We start from the raw sequence: 17,897 nt of genomic DNA on the forward strand, positions 1-17,897 counted from the left end.
AGTAGCCGAGATAATTTAAAGACTCGTGTTTTGCTCTATGCACTTAATCCAAGGTTTAGGAGAGCTGAGACAACTCGTGGAATATATAATTACTCAGGCAGTGTTTAGAGTTGGGGTGAATGGCTGGTCTCATGAAACGGGTTTCATGAGAAACCCGGTCTAGCTTGGGAGAGGCTGTTGCTGGTTAAGTTAGGGAGACAGAAAATATTTCCTAGGGGTTGGTGAGTCAGAAGCCCCAGTCAGAGGTTAATTCCAGGGCTGCTGGGTATGGTTGTACAAGGAGAAGGATAAGGGCACGTGGGTAGCTCAGGCGGTTAAGCGTCTGCCTTTGGCTTCGGTCATGGAGGACCCTCCCCCTGCTCGGGCTCCCTCTCTCTCAATCTGCACTCTCTGTCAAATACATAAAGTCTTCTAAGAGGTGGGGTAGGATGGAGGAAGAGTTGGCGTTCACTGTGTCCGCTCTTGTACTTCAGAACATTTCTTCCTAGTTTAAGAAAAAAAGGTAACTTTGAAAAGGCCTGGAAACAAAACACCACAGATTTCTAACAAGATATATTGTACCAAAAGAAGTCCATCCTTTGCTCGTAAGTAGAAGAAGCAGGATATAAAACGATATTCAAAGTAAGATTCCATTTTTTAGTTTTTTAAGATGTTATTATTTATTTATTTATTTGAGAGAGAGAGAAAGATTTGGGGGTGGGGGAGGGGAGCAGAGGGAGAAGGAGAGAATACTAAGCAGACCCTGCACCGAGCACAGAGCCTGAAGCGGGTGTTGATGTCACGACTCTGATCTCATGACCTGAGCTGAAATCAAGAATCAGACACTCAACAGACTGAGCCACCCAGGTGGTTCAAGATCCCATGTTTTAAAAATTATTTATTTATTTATTTATTTGACAGAGAGAGAAAGAGAGATCACAAGTAGGCAGAGGGGCGGGGGCGGGGAAGCAGACTCCCCATTGAGCAGAGAGCCCAATGCGTGACTTGATTCCAGGACCCTGGGATCATGTCCTGAGCTGGAGGCAGAGGCTTAACGCACTGAGCCACCCAGATGTCCCCCAAGATCCCATTTTTTAAAAAATGTCTGTATGCTTACATCTATATGAACATAAATATGCTTATGAATGCACACACACATGCATATTTAAAGGTACATGTAGCAAAATGTTCGTCCAAGTGACTTTCTCTGGATGGTGGGAATATAGATAGTATTTTGCACTGGAAGAGAAGTCTTTGGCCTACGACTCACAGTTTGAAAGGACTTTACAAGCCATAATTTGTTCATGTTTTCCTCTAATCACAAAAGAGGCATTTATTATTTTAAACACACAAAGTTTGATTGCCAAAATTTTGTGGTTGTTGCATGGAGTAGAAACCATACCAATCTGAATGTCAAATATCTGAGAAGTCTATTTTAAACCGCTGACCCTTGCCTCTTCCTTAGCCCTAATCCACAACGGGGGTCGATCCTGAATGGGCTGCCTAAGGAAGCTTCTTGGTGTCCCATGTTTGACCTCCCCGCCTTGAAGTGTTTTTCCTCCACTTTCTTCTGGTTTTCTACAGTAACCGTGGCACAAATGAGATGTGGGTTCAAATATTAGCTCCAGCACTTAACTGGTCTGTGCAACTTGAACAAATTAACTTCTCCAAGTCTCTATTTCCCCTTCTAAAAATGGAGATATTCTTAACCTAGGATTTTCTTAAGCATCCAACTAGGTAATGAGTGTAAGTGTTTAATCAATCCTAAAGTTTCATACAAATGCAGGGTAGGATGGTCCTTCTTAGCTCTACCAAGTCTGCACGTTGGAGAAAGAGCGCTGAGAGCGCCCCTCTCTGAAGCTAGTTCTTCCTCCAAAAGGACAAATGTGTTTCCCTCCACTCCCTGTGACTATGGGATGATTCATGGAAGGAAATAGAAGGTTAACATTGCAAACATGCACCATCACCCCCCATCCTCACCTTTAAATTGTTTTCCGATGCCTGGATTCTCTGAAAATGCTGGTTGAAAGACAACCCAAGGGGCGCCTGGGTGGCTCAGTGGGTTAAGCGTCTGCCTTCAGCTCAGGTCATGATCTTGGGGTCCTGGGATCGAGCCCTGCATCAGGCTCTCTGCTCAGCAGGCAAGGAGCCTGCTTCCCCCCTCTCTCTGCCTGACTCTCTGACTACTTGTGATCTCTCTCTCTGTCAAATAAATAAGTAAAATATTAAAAAAAAAAAAAGACAACCCAAGCAACTCCCATGACTTCCCATCCACTCTTAATCGAAATTGCAGTGGGTACTTAAGAGTTATCTCACTTTCCCACAGCTGGGGAAAAGTTTCTTCCCACCTAAGTGGGAAAGTGAGCTCCATGTACCTACTACCCAGGTTTAACAACATCATCAGTTTGAGACGAATTCTCTTTCACCTATCCCCTACCTCATCTCTTTATCTTTAGGGAATTAAAACCTTGAAACAAAGTCAAACATGCCAAAACTTCAACACCAGGAGGAAACTTTTCGGGTGATGGCTACGTTCATTATTTGTTGGTTCCCCACGATGTTCACGTATCAAAACTCACCAAATTAAACACTTTAAATTTGTGTGCAATTTATTGTAAATCAATTATACCTTAACAAAACCCCTAAATTTTTAAAAGCTAAATAGCTAAGAACACTAAAACAAATTGACAAACCAGAAGAAGACCAGTAGAAAAACCAGTTGGCCCTTCCTCATGGTATTTAGCTGCCCTTTCCCAGGGCACTAACACAAGAAAACTGTGTCCGGTAGGGGACAGTCCGCTTTTATTTTTTTTCATTCTAGTACACATTGAGCTACAGCCCTATGGCAGGCAGTTTGCTACACCCAGGAATACAGAAAAAGAAGATATGTTCCCTGCCTTCAGGGAACTCAAGAGTCCTTCAACAATAGCCCAAAAGGAGAGACCTTCAGCCCTGGAGTGGAGTGTTATTTGAAGACATACAGTCCAATTAGCAAAAAGAAATAAAGTTAAGGGGATCCTGGGTGGCTCAGTCTTTGGGTGTCTGCCTTCGGCTCAGGTCATGATCCCAGGGTCCAGGGATGGAGCCCCGTGTCGGGCTCCCCGCTCAGCCCGAAGCCTGCTTCTCCATCTCCCACTTCCCCTGCTTGTGTTCCACCCCCCCAATAAATAAATAAATAATATTTTCTTTTAAAAAAGAAAGTTAAAATTAAAAGCATGTAATTTATTTTTTCAAGTGTCTCAAAGGAAATCAGGCAAAAGCCAATTCATAACCAACCTCCAACTAGACTTTTCAACCGCCTTTTTCCCTCTTTCTTCCTTGCCACACTCATGGTGACTTCTCACATTCTCAATAGATTTTCATAAACCCCCTCACCCCCCAGAAATAGTTGTTCCTCTACCCACAGCTCTATAAGCTTTTTTTTTTTTTTTTTACTCTCTCTCCTCCCCTTTGTTATTTTTTTATAACCATTATTATATATCGTTTTAGGCAAAACCTATCTCCACCTCTCCCTTCAGGGCAGGGCCCTCTTCTGTACCTTTTCTCTGATTTTGCATCACCAAAAGTCTAGGATGGGTTTTAAACAGGGTAGGTTAGCGGAGGAGTGAGTTTTAAGGCAGCTGAGCAGAGGGTGAGCTGGCAATGACCAGCTCTAGGGCCATTTGCATGACAATGAAGGCTAGGTCCTGAAATATTAGTATAGTGTCCTATACGTTTGTTATACTTTTGCTATAGTTTGCTATATGTTGCTGCCCTGGTGAGGCCAACAGATACACTCTCTGTCTCTGTGTAACTTACATTCATGTGCTTTGTGTGGGAGAGGGAAGTCTGGGCACACTTCCACCTGGCAAAATTGAACTCACATATGCTCATTTCCATGTTTGATGACAGTCCTTCTTTAATGCACGTGCATAACTACCTTCAAAACTTTGATCTCGTTTTAGTTTGGATGTTTCGTGTTGCATGCAGTAATGGAGGACAAACAGCACCACTTCCACCAACTGGCAGAGGCCAAGATTCAAACAAAACTTGGAGAAGCAGCTCAGAAGGTATGTCAAACAGAGTTTATACAGGTGGATCAGGAAGCGATGTAGAATGCCAGCCTCCTCTGGAGTGGCACTGTTTTGCAAGGTTCAGTGGAGCGGTGAAAGCTTGGTTCTCTTAAATGCACACTAACTACCCTTTTTTTTTTTTTTTTTTTAAATACAGACTCTGTGATCTGCAATTGAGTGTGTGTTTGGCATGGCCTTGGAACTAGAATGGTGAGCCCTTGGATTCCCAAAGCCTTGGAGTCCATTCAAATGTTGTTCCAATTTCTGTACAAAGTGTGGCCGGCTCTAACATATAGGAAGAATAAGGGAAATATTTTAAAAAGACACAATTTATTTCATAAATACTCATAGAGCACGGATGGCCTGTGTGAGCACCGTTACAGATATTGGGGATGAAGAGTGGACAAAATTGACAGTTTCAGTGGGTAGGTGGGGAGCATCAAAGCTTGTTTGGAGGGGGTTTCAGGGAGAAGGGAAGAAGAGAAATTGAAGTGAGAAATTATAGAATGCTATTGCAAACCAGAGTAAAAGAAGCAGAGAAGGGCAGCTATGTCCCCAGAAGCCAAACTGTGGAAAGAGCCCAGATGTCCATCAACAGATGAATGGATAAAGAAGATGTGGTTATATATACACAATGGAATATTACTCAGCCATCAAAAAAATGAAATCTTGCCATTTGCAAAGACATGGATGGAACTAGAGGGTGTTATGGTGAGTGATACAAGTCAGTCAGAGAAAGACAATTATTGTCTGATCTCACTTATGTATGGAATTTAAGAAACAAAACAGAGGAGCATAGGGGAAGGGAAGGAAAAATAAAACAAGACAAAATCAAAGAGGGAGAAAGACCATCAGAGACTTTTTTTTTTAATTTTAAAAATTTATTTATTTGACAGAGAGAGAGAGAGAGATCACAAGTAGGCAGAGACACAGGTAGAAAGGGGGAAGCAGGCTCCCTGCTGAGCAGAGGAGGGTGGTCACTGAGCTCTAAATACATCTTTTATGGGCAAATAACATTACATTGGTGTGATAATGGGAACCACCCTGGAGCGGAAACAGTAGATAGATCTGTCAAGTAGGTATATTGACTAAGTACGGTTCATAAGTGTTGGGGAAGAAAAAAAATTTCTCTGCCCACTTAGGTTCATTGTTTGGAGCATGTGAATTAGACCGACAAATGACATATTAACAGGAGAGAAGACCGAGGTTTATTCACATACCTATGCAGAGGCACACAGAAAAATGTCCCTCAAAGGGGTGGTTAGAATTTGGGACCTATCTGACATCTTAATAGAGGTAGGAAGGAGAGAAAAAGGACACATACTCAAAAAACAAATGACTTTTAGAGAGGATAAATGGGCCTTTAGGAGAATAGATGGGAAATGTGGTATTTTGTGACAGTATCTGTTCAGGTGACTTCTTATCCCAGTGATTTCATTGACAATGATAAAAATTAGGAAACTCCCCAGGAAGGGGTTTATGACAGTTGAGTTCTTTTGGATGGCTCTGTTTTTAGGCAGATAAGGAGAATGGAGTTTGCGGCAGAGCAACCCTGAAAAAGGTTCAAGTCCACAGGCAGTCCCGAGAAAAGTCACCCTTGCGGTTGAAGTTGTAGATTTCATTCTCTTTTGGAATGTCTGGCAATTGCCTCAAGTAAGTGAGAAGGCAATCTCAAATGGCGGGTACAGTATGAATGTCTTCTATTCAGTGGACGGACATTCTTCATCCCAAGGGGATCTAGATCCACCTGTATGGAAGATAAAATACATTAAGCCTGCAGCGTTCGGGGGCACCTGCATGGCTCAGTCAGTTAAGCTTCTGACTTTTAATTACAGCTCAGGCCATGATCTCAGGATCATGAGATTGAGCCCCATCCCCTACCCTCTTTGGTCTCTGAGCTTGGCAGGGAGTCTGCTTGAGGATTCTCTCTCTTTCCTACTCTCTCTGCCCCTCATCCTGGGGCTCTCTCTCTCTCTCAAATAAATACAAGAATATTTTTTAAAAATAGCTGTGGTGTTTGTATGATTGCATTGATCTTAAAAATAAACTATATACTTGTATTAGAGAGAACTGGACATAGGAGGGCTTTCAACAGATTTACTTTGTGTTTCTAATTTAAAATGTGCAACCGAGTAATGGATTTAGACGGTGATCTCAAGTTGAAGTCATACTGCGTTTATAGGCAGAAGTAAAGCACTTCAGAGAATTTGAAGATTCATCAGTTTTACAAAGTTTAATCCCTTTGATTTATAAAACTTAAGGAGTAAGTCTTAATGGGGGACCTGTGATTGCCAGACGATTGGTACTTCACCATAGTTTGTTAGGGTTTCCTTGAAGCATCTCTAAAGTGATTTGTAAATAAAAGAGTAAGATTTTTACTTTTGTAAAATTGAACTTAAAAGCTTAAGGAAGAACGTAAAGACTTTTAAAACTTAAAAATTATATTATAAATTAAAACTTAAAAATGTTTAAAACTGCAACATTAGTAAATTTAAACATGAAGGTTAACAATATGCTCTGAGGGTTTTTCTGGGGAAAACGGAAGAAGGACAAAAGTGGGACATAAAAACTCACGTTGACCATGTTAAATAACAACATTCAACCAAGTCAGTTTGAAGATGTAATTGGCTTTATTCAACAATTCATGAATCAGGCAGTCTCCCATCTGCCTAGTTGAGGTGTTCCCAAGCAGTGCAAAATGGAAGCTGTTATAGAAGAAGGGAAGGCAAGAAAGTTATCAGCAAAAGAAAAGAATTATTCCAGGTGAGACTGCTTTCTAGCAGGAAAAGCAAGATGTCTTATCACATAGATTACCTCCTCTTTCTTCAGGGAGCCACGGAGAGGACCCAGGCAGAGGACCCAGAGGCAGACACACTGAGATGGACTGAAAATTTTCCTGGTTGACCTGTTAAGTACGACTACATTTCTGGGGAAATGGATTGTATACAAAGCATCTGTCTGGGAACTTGGGTCTGAGTGACGCCATCTTCAGCCTGTGCTCTTCTTTTTAACAACAGCTTTGTGGGTGATTTTATCTTATCCCCAGGCTTACATGGAGATATTTTTTTTTCCTGCCCTTGTGCAAGGGTCTAGGAACTGTGGGAAGTCCAAGTTCCAAAGCTGGGGTCCTGTGTGCCCATACATTTCTAAGAATGCATGAGTTGTTTTCCCAAAAGTACCAAACACATCTTGAGAGGGAAGTGGACTAAAAGCTGTCAAATCTAAATTCTTTACCTTTAAAACTTGGTGCTTCCCTGAGAGCCTAGGAGTCAGGAAGCAAAAAGTGGTTTGAGCTAAAGCTATAGGTATGTAAAAATATGTACCTTTGTGTAGAAAAGAAGATCTAACGTGAAAAAGAATCTGGGCTACAAATGGCTCTATAGTCTTAGAAAACAATGTGAGTGGAATTTCAAAGGAGTGAATTAATTGAACACGGAAAACATCCCCTTGATGTCAGCTGCTCTCACACAAAAATAATGACGTCCAGGGTAGTCTGCCCAGGCACAAACAATGCTATTCTTTGCCCATTTGGACCAATGAAATATAAATGATAAATTTATAAACACCATCTCTAAAAATACCTGTAATAGACACCAGATCATTTAGCACTCTATAGCTAACCTAAACAGACTTGATAACTTACACAGTTTAGCGGGAGAGAATGACAATAAAAAAGCACTTAACATTTCTCGGGGGCTTAATGATGTCCCAGGAGCTATTTTAGGATTTTTAAAAAAGATCTTATTTATTTATTGGAGGGAGAGCAAGCACAAGCTGGGGGTAGGGGCAGAGGGAGAGGGAGAAGCAGACTCCCCTGCTGAGCGGGGCGCTGGGATCATGACCTGAGCCCAAGGCAGACATTTAACCCACTGAGCCACCCAGGCGCCCTTATTTCAAGCTTTTTACAGGCAAGTGTTAACTTATTCAACCTCACATCATAGGAGTTGGTGTTAATATTATCCCCCACGTAACCTACAAGGAGCAATATGGAGAATACGGAGACACTAAGAGGTAAAGTTACATAGGCACTATCATGCAACTAGGAATTAGCAGAGCTGAGAGATTTGAACCCTGGCAGCCTGACCCACTGCGCACGTCCTAAACCCGTCCACTCACCGGTCTGCCATGTGCAGTGATGGGTCTGGTGGCATCAGCAGGTGCCTGTTGACTCTACATCTTGACAAGAGGAATTCTCCTAAGTTGGTTCTCTCTACGGTAGCATGGGATTTTTTTCTTTTTTCTTTTTCCAGTTTAGGAAATCGTTTGGTGAGGAACTAAAGCTGCGGCTGACAGAATGTAAATATTGAAAGAGTCGGAGAGAAGCCAGTCTTCCATCTAGTGGTGTGAGAATGATTTGTAGCGGTTGAGTGCAGAGCTTCCTTAATGGAGCTCAAAGTAGGAACAAACAGGCAAAACAAATATTTCAACACCTCTATCCGAGTCACTACCTCTTTTGTTAGGCTTTTCTCCTTCGACAGAGTGTATCATTCACCTAGGAGCTCCCAGACTCAGCAAAGAGCAAAGATGTTGCAAAGGAACACAAACTCCAATGTTTGATACATTGTTCTTCTGCAACTATGTTAGTCTTAACCTAAGACGGTGAGAATCATTAATGAATAATCATCTGTTTTTGTAAGCTAAGAACTAAAAAAGGCACACACAGTGGTTGTGAGCTATCCTGTGTTTGTCACAGCCTGTCCTTCCCTTATGTGCCCGGGAGGATTCTGCTTTTATTTGCAATCATTTATCACAGGGATAGAATATGGTAAAGAAAGATCATATTATGGAGACTATCAAAGTTGGATAGCAGCAGACGGTGAATGGTTTATGGTTCTTATTGCTTTTCCAGTGCAGTTTCTTAACCACATACTAGCAAAGTCACTAAAACTACACTTGATTTTAGCCAAAAGGCTGAGAAGCGATAAAGTCCCTAAAACTGATAAAGATGTCTTAAACTCGGGGCACCTGGGTGGCTCAGTGGGTTAAGTCTCTGCCTTCAGCTCAGGTCATGATCTCAGGGTCCTGGGATCAAGCCCTGCGCTAGGCTCTTTACTCAGTGGGAAGCCTGCTTCCCCCTCTCTCTCAGCCTGCTTCTCTGCCTACCTGTGATCTCTGTCTGTCAAATAAATAAATTTTTTAAATTTTTGAAAAAAAATTCCCTGGTATATAAATGACACTGTAGACAGACTCCAGCCACATACCCCCAGTTTTATACCATAGATGTGAGTAAAGTGTTGCGAATGAACTCTGCTACAGCTCCTTCTGAGGGGTTAGATATCTGACCACCAAGACAAAAATACCTAGGCAAAAAGTTTCTGCTGGACTTTGCATCAATAAAGAGAACCAGGGAGCCCTTGGGCATGTCACTGGTGCGGTCAAGTTTGTTTCCATTTACCTCTTTCCCAACTCAGTAGTGTTAGAGCCTCCCTTTACCTATTAAGTATTCCTTTCTTTCTGTGCCCTGTCTTTTTTCTCTTTCTCCCCCAGCCCACCCCTTCCCCTAAAGCTTATCCCTCGCAAACTCTGGGACAATTATCTTTTCCTATTCAGTCTCCCCAACAGCAAGCTTTATAAAATCCTTTCTTTGTACCTTCCTACTTTCTGGCACAACATCTAGCACATTCCGGCTCCATGCATTCCACATCCAATAAATATTCCTAGAGTGCCCACTGTGTACAAGCAGTTACTAAAATAAATTCCTTCTTGCGGTGGAGCTTCCAAATCAGTGGGCTAGGCTGAACTGAACCAGCAGAATCCCAAAGGGAATCTGGTCCCCGCCCTTCTCACATTGACCCAAGCCATCCGTTGCTTGTTAACTCCCTCAGTTGATCTTCTTTGCATTTTTAAATCTTTTTTATCTATCTGCGGGTTGTCTTTCTGGCTTTTCAGGTAAGTCTTCATGATCGGGGAAATGGGAGAGACTTGAGAGGACAGGTAGCCTTCTCGACCTTGTCATTCCAGCTTTACCGAGGGCCATGGAGCCACATCCCACTTTTGGTGCCTGCGAAATGGGAGATCATGAGAAGGGGAAGTTAATCAACCTCTTCCCTCTTCCTCCAATCCTTTATTCCCCGTCTCTGCCAGGAAGATGATTCTCAGGGAGCCCCAGGTTTCTGGGGGATGTTGCCCAATCTCTCCCTTTTTGTGCCCAAGGATGCAAACTCTAGAACCTGTCCTGTCTATCAGAACCACGCTTGCCCTGTCCTGTTCTCTCCCTGAGCCCTCACGGCTCTTCCTCCATCCCGATGCCCCCATACCCTCATGCCCCTGAAATCTCAGTTGCTCCAGGGATGGCCCTCCTGTACCCTATCCTCTCAAGCACGGTAGGCAGAGTGCATGGCCCATGGCTTCTGATGCTACTCAGACGTATTCCTGGATCCTTGGAATTGGAAATGGAAGCTAAGCTTCCCATCTTCAAGAAGCTCAGGGCCAACTTGTTTCATCTAATGGCTGATTATCTTTGGACGATGCTCTGACTTCACTTATGACTAGATCATAACCCTAACAGCGACCTTTCACTCTTTAGTTTAAGTTTTTCTGATTCCCAATTTGAAAGACCCGCGGATCCCCTTACCCAAGAATCCAACACTGCCACTGGATGCAAACAGCAAGAGGTTTATTGTCACGCAGGTACCGGCGGGTGGTCGGTAGCTCCGGCTAACCGAACACACCGACCGGAGTGAAGCGGGGTCTTTTATAGGAAGGTACAAACAAGTTTTGGGTGGGGCGCAACTGATTGGTGGACAGTTTGAACTTTTGAAAAAGGCATACTTGGGTTTTGCTGATTGGCTCTGAGGACCCGTGCGCGGGAGGAGAGAGGCAGGGAGGGGGAACAAGAAGGGGGAAGGTAGGAATGCCATCATGGCGTCTTCTATTATTTCTATAAGCCAAGCAGTTACAGAAGGGCAAAAGAGCAATTAATAAGCAATTAACCTAATTTACGCCTAAAAGCCAGCGGTTCACAGAAAAGCAAACAAGCGGTTAGTTATCCTATCTATCTTCTAGGGGAGGGGTCTTTCAGGATCTAGCCCTGCATCAGGCTCTCTGCTAGGCAGGGAGCCTGCTTCCTCCTCTCTCTCTCTCTCTGCCTGCTTCTCTGCTTACTTGTGATCTCTGTCTATCAAATGAATAAATAAAATCTTTAAAAAAATACTAGGATAAGTTTGAAAAGCTCTTATCTGAAGAAGGTCTTTATGGAATTAAAAAAAGAAGGACTTAGTAAGAAAACTATTTACAATACTTCTAATTTATCCTTTCATAAAACTCCATTTTCAGACATAGGGTCTCCTACAAAAATATAAGCACACCCATTTCTACCCACTGCAGTGACTAGAAAATGTTGGCTTATTGGACTGAACTATCAGACACCAACTTTTTTTTCTCAAAGAGTCCTGGGGAGGCCTGGATGGCTCAGTTGGTTAAGTATCTGACTCTTGATTTCAGCTCAGGTCACGATCTCACGATTGTGAGATTGAGCCCTATGATGGGCTCCATGCCTAGCTCAGAGTCTGCTGGACGTTCCCCCTCTCTTTCTGCCCCTCCCCTTGTTCTCTCCCTCTTCCTCAAATAAATAAGAGCTTTGAAAAAATAAAAAGAGTCTTTTGGTAACATAAAGTAGCCTAAGAGTCACCAACTTGCCTCCTGCTGCTTCATGTGAGAGTTAAATAAGTATGTGTATTTTAAGGAAGGGCGTGCAGGATATGGAGCGATCCTCTCTTGTTACTGTTTCTGGATGCTGCAGTTGCACGTCCCCAAGGCATATGCAAAGTGGATTCCCATTTATTGGAAAAGATTCCATGTAGGTTTCAGCGGCAGCTGCCCGAGGTGCTGGACCCCTTTGCATCCAAACAGAACCAGGCAGGGGCCCCAAATTAATGAATCTTGAAAGAAATAAAGAAAGGAGGAAAGAAAGAAGGAAGGAAGGAAGGAAGGAAAGGAAAGAAAGAAAAGAAGTGAAAAGAAAAGAAAAAAGGAAGGAAGAGAGGAAACACCACTTACAAATGGGGATGAGGGAGCTGGAGCTTCTTGAACAAAACAAAGTGGAGAGCTAAAGGCAATGTGAGTGTTCCTGAAACATCCAGAGAATTAGAGCCAAAAAAGTTTTCCCCCAAATGTTCAGGAAAAAGTCTCGTGTTTCCCCTTCTCCCTGCATTGGGTGCATGGGACAATGAGAACCAGCCAGAACAAATCAGAAGTTGGGATCAAAACCCAAAACCCTTCCATCCATATTTCTCCCTTTTAGTGATCTTAGCAACTGAGATACTTTGTAATTTACAACAGGCATGTCAGCTTGAAAGGAACAGCAATGATAGGTTTCTAGTGACTCTCTCCAGAAAGGGCGAGTTTCTCAAAAACAACCTTTATTTGTGCCCCCTCTTTTGTGGGGGTGTTCTTTTTTCATCTGAACTAGTATTTGTTTAGCTTTTTTTTTTTAAAAAAGGGCTCAGATAGGCACATGGTAAAAATACAAATATAAGAGAAATGTTTTTCTCCCCACTGCCTCCTCCCTTCCCAACCCCCAGAGGTAATCTCTCTATATACTTGCCTTTTAAAGAAAAATATTCATGTTGCACAACACAGTGGCTTGATCCAAGTTTTTTAAAAAGTGAAAGACAAAATGCTTCAGATAGCTTCCATCACTGCCATGCTCAACCGACGTATCAGCAAATTTGTTCCACTAGACATTTGGAATGAAAAGGTTAATGGGCCCCCATAGGTTAGGATCTCATTTTTCTAGCTACAGCCAATAATTTCTTCGCATGTTTACTCGGCTTTAGAAGAAATCAGTAAATGTTTGTTGGTCAAATAGGTTGTTTTTGGTTCACTAAAGGGCCTTTTAATGAGAAAATTATAAACAAACACATGATCACCACCTTTTGCCTCTTTTACCACAAAAATATGTTCTAAGGCAGGTTTCCGCCGATAAAAGAGCCTCAGTGAATGATCAGAAATGTAACCTGCCTGGCCTGGAGAGATGGAAGGAGGGAGACACACACACACACACACACACACACACACACACACACACGGTCTTGGAAAGGCCTCTAGTGGATTCAGTCCAAATGCTTTATTACTGCTGATCATCCAAGTGGGGGCCAAAACCCTCTTGGACTTTTTGTGAAAAGGACTGGAACAGTAACTGTAGAAAAACTCTGTTTATTAAAAACTCTGTCAATGTCAAGTTGTTACGAAAGTTGATACTCTTTTGTCTGAGAGATCTGTAAGCCGAGGCTTGCCACCCCTGGTTCCCACTCACTGTCGCTTTGCTCCCAGATCAAGTGCCCCTGGAGAGGACTGGGTGAGCAGCTGGGGGCTTGCTGCCTGTCTAGGTTCACAGAAAGCCCAGACAGACAGCCACAGCTTGGAGTCCTCCAGATCAACCTTCTGAGGATTTCTGAGTAGCAGACCAGTGGTTCTTGATAGTAAGACAGATCAGAACTTTATAAAAAGCAAACAAACAAAGAAACAGGGATTCCATGTCTGTTTTGTGAATTTATACTCAAATAAATAATTACATTTCTGCAACTTCCTGATAGCACTTCATGGATCATCCTGAAAGTGATGGAGAGAACGAGGGTTTTGGAGACAAATAGATCTAGGTGTACTTCCCAGGGGCAATCTATTTAGTTGTGTGACCTTGATAGATTATTTGACCTCTGTGAATCTTAATTTCCTGTTCTGTAAAATGCGAATAATACTGGAACCCGCCCCCACCACCACCACCGCCAGACACTACTGGGAAAACTTCTTGGGATAATGGACATGAGGCTCCAAGCTCAGTATCTGGAACATAGTAGGTGCTCAGTAAATATAAGTTCCCTACCTAAGGTATGTAGTAGGGGTGGAAGAAAGAAAGGATCTTTAAGGAAGAACAAAAAGCAGAAAAGGAAGGGGACATCAAGGGCCAGCAGGACTAAGACTAAGAAGGTAACAGAAAGCTTTTGTGATGGAGAAAATCCTCGTTGCTGTGAGCACTGGACTGGTACCTCTTCCAAGGTCTCCCTCCTCCTTGCTGCAGATCAGCCTCTGGCCATTTCAATGCTCATTAGCACCTGCCCTGGGAAGAAGGAGAGAGAGTAGCTGAAGCCCAAATCAATTTCGCTGTTAGCAAGTCTTGTCAAGATGGAGTCAGGAGCAGAAAAGATGCAGGCAAAATAAAGGTGAGAGCTTGTGTATGTTTCTGTTCTCTCTCTCCTCTTTATTCTATTCTCTCTGTAGAGACGTGTGGGTCCTACAACTTGTCTTCCTCAGCCTGCGCTCATTGTCTAACCCCTGTCGTGTGTCTTCTACCACACCCTACTCCCAACCCAACGCTCTACCCAGCCCACCCTTTCCAAACTCTTTAGTGACTTCTTGGTTGCCAAATTGCATGGCCTTTTCTTGGCCTTCATGGAATTACTATGACTGACCTTAAAACTCACTATTTCTGCAGCCAGCTCTTTCCCTGGTGTCTGAGAATACTAGTTGTCTACCCAACGCCTTTTGCCCCTTGTTTCTTGCTAGCCTATTCTGGAGCCTATTCTGGAGACGTTGTGCTGCTAAAAATACCATGGGCTCCTTTGCAGCTAGAATGTCCAGACAGATGTAAGCAGGATTATGTGCAGGAAGGACAGCCTGAAAGGTCGTCCCCCAAGTCTTCTAGTGGCTTGAACAGAAACTTGACTGTAACTTGCTTTTTCACCCAGCCTTGGGAAACCAGAGATCATTAAGGAAACATTTCCCTGGGACTTACAAGATTTCACCTCTTCCCTCCTGTGAGTGTGGAATAAGTATTGGTGGTTGGGGTGGTGGCGGCCTGCTACACCTTTGGGCCCCCTAACATGGAAAGTGGAAAACTCATTTGGGAGAGAAGAGTTTCTTCCTTCCTTCCTTTCTTTCTTTTTAAAAAGATTTTATTTATTTGACAGACAGAGATCATAAGTAGACACAGAGGCAGACAGAGGTGTGGGGGGAAGCAGACCCGGAGCCTGATGTGGGGCTCGATCCCAGGACCCTGAGATCATGACCTGAGCTGAAGGCAGAGACTTAACCCACTGAGCCACCCAGGTGCCCCAAGAGGAGGGTTTCTATGTGAAGTGTTGTAGGTGAGTCTTGGTTGTCCTTACTGGTGGTGGGGCGACATGTCCAGAGGTAGTGGAGTTGCAGTGAGTAAGAAAGAGAGAGCCTGAAGTAGAGGGGCCCCACCCTCAGTACAAGGAAATGTCAGTCTGGAAAAGAGGACCTTTTAGTTAAAGCGGAATCGAAATGCCCAGGTTCTTGCTTGTGCCCACAGAGTCCGAAGAGGACACAGAGGGCAGGGTGCTCTGTAGAGGTCTCTGGAAGAGGTCAGCTGGCCTGAAATCTCAGCCAGGGATAGAACCCTGTCTCCACTGGGTGGGGGGGGGGGGTGGTGGAGCTGAAACAGGGTGGGGAGCAGGCAGCGTGGGAATGATGGGGCACTGTGCAGAAGAGCCAATCAGGAAAGGATCAGTAAGATGTGGAAAGGTCACAGGAGGGTGCATATAATCGGAGTGGGGGCCCCTGAGCCCCAGTGAGTCACCGCAGCACAATACATACTCCCTGCTGGTCTTGTTTTCTTAGTGACATATCTTCCTGATACACTGCGGTCACTCTACTGGCTGATCTGGAAGTTTGTGCCAGCCTACTTAGTCATCGCCTGGAAAGTCTGTCTTAGGTATTTAATATCTCTAAAGGATAACTCGCAACATAGGAGGGAAGTATCTAGGAGTCAGATGAATCCCTATGACTTTGGACAAATCCTTTTTCTCTCTTGAGACTTAGTTTTCTTGACTGTAAGTTGGGAATAATAATAAAACATTCTTATTGGTGTTGTTTTCAGGAATAACTGAGGTCATATATCGAAAGCCCTGGGTCTCCCACTTCAGCCACCCGAAGAATGTTAATCGTGTCGAATTTTTATTAATTTAAAACATTTTTAATTCATTAATGAAATCTTTTCAATCTCATTAAAATGGGCCCTACCTCCAGAGTTTCTGAATTAATAGGTCCAGGTGGGGCCTCATAATTTGCATTTTAAGTAAATTCCTGCATGATGCTTCTACTGCTGATCCCAGTCCCACACTTTGAGAACCGCTGTTTTTAAAGTATTTGGGCTCAGGGTGCCTGGGTGGCTCGGTCAGTTGAGCCTCTGACTCTTGATTTGGGCTCAGGGTCGTGACATCGAGCCCCAGGTTGACCTCTGTGCACAAGACAAGAGTCTGCTGGACTTCCTTTCCTCCTCTCTCTTTCCCTCTCTCTCAAATAAATAAATAAATCATTAAAAACAATAAAGTATTTGGGCTCTTTCTGAAACTTAGACATGGATTTAACAGGTTCCTTTTCTTCCTCCTGTCCATGCCATGGGTATCTCTAAAACAAGACTTAGGCTTTTGAGTCATTTCTTTGTACAGATACTATTAATTAGTGCTATTAATGCTATTAAAAATAACAAATATATAGTATGGTCCTTCTGAGGAGAACAGTAACAAAGCTAACATTTGTATAGACCCTTCACAAATATAATTTAATCTGATCGTTACCAAAGCCTCGTTTTAAAGATGAGGACATGGACGTTGAGGAGGTGATGGGACTAGGTCAAACTCACACAACTGGAAAGTTCAGAGTCTGGCCTCATTCTCAGCTCTTCTGATCGCTAAGCTGCCATTCTTTCCATCAAATGCTGCGGACATCAGTTTTGCTGTTGCCATCATTATAACCTAGTAGGAAGGTGGGCTCCCCCCCCCCCGCTGACCCTGGTGAGGCACATGATCACTGTAGAGTCTGAAGGCTGAATGACTTTATCACCTACAGCCCTCAGCAGCAGCCACAAATGGTCTTAGGGGTGAGTGGTTTTCTAGTGTTTGCTCATGAGACATGCTCGGTTTTAATCGAGGAAGTAGCTAAAGCTGGTCATTACAGGAGAGATGCTGCCGTGTCTCGGACTTGCCCCTTCAACAGGGATACCTATCCCTGCCCCGGAGCACCACCCTGGCTATGTGCTGTAGAGAAGAAGAATTCTTGTCCCCTTCGAGGTCCTTCTAGCCAAACTAAGAATCAAATGTCATGAGACAGATTAACAGCAGAAAATAAAATTTGATGGTGTTTGTACAGGAAACCTACAGACACGGGAATTCCAAAGATGGGCAAAACGAAGTGTGATTGTCATTCTGAACAAAGGAGAGGGGCTAGGGGCCTGGGTCTTCAAAGGGAAGGAATGCAAACTTCAGGTAGAGAGAAAAGGGAGAATGTTTGGTAGACAAATGTTGGCTGGGCAACTCGGACAAAATGAGACCCAGAGGACTTTAATCCAAACAGCCTCGCTAGGTTCCTCTCTGTCTGTCGTACCTTGTTCATATCATAATCATATCTATGGTGATATGATGCGTATCATATCTGTGGTGATAACTCTCTTTCTGGAGCGGGTTTTCCGTGTAAATTCTTTCAAGGCAGTCGAGTGCGACGTAAAGAGCTTCTCCTGAATCTGTTGGGTTTGAATTGCTTTTCAGCTCAAAAGTGTCTTCATGCCAAAGGGGTCCCTTTGGGGGCTGCCGGCCCTTCCTTGGCCCCTCCGGTGTTGAGGACAAAAAAATTCAGAACCGCATTCAACCCATACAATTGCTGAAAAGCAAATGGAAATTACACTCTGTCCAGGGAAAAGGAGAGCCGAGCAGTGATGGAAGCTCGTAAGGCTGGTAAAGTAGCATCTGGCGTCATTTGCAGAGGGATACGGCGCCAAAAAGTCACTCTCACTTCAATGCAATTAGGGGATTACAGTTTTGCTGTGAGGAGCACTGCAGGAATGGCATGATGATGATGGGAAAGAAGACAGCGGCTAGAACCAGACGAATCTGGCTGCCGGGCGGGGCC

Source organism: Mustela nivalis (assembly GCF_964662115.1).
Source record: "Mustela nivalis genome assembly, chromosome: 17".
Taxonomy (NCBI): Eukaryota; Metazoa; Chordata; class Mammalia; order Carnivora; family Mustelidae; genus Mustela; species Mustela nivalis.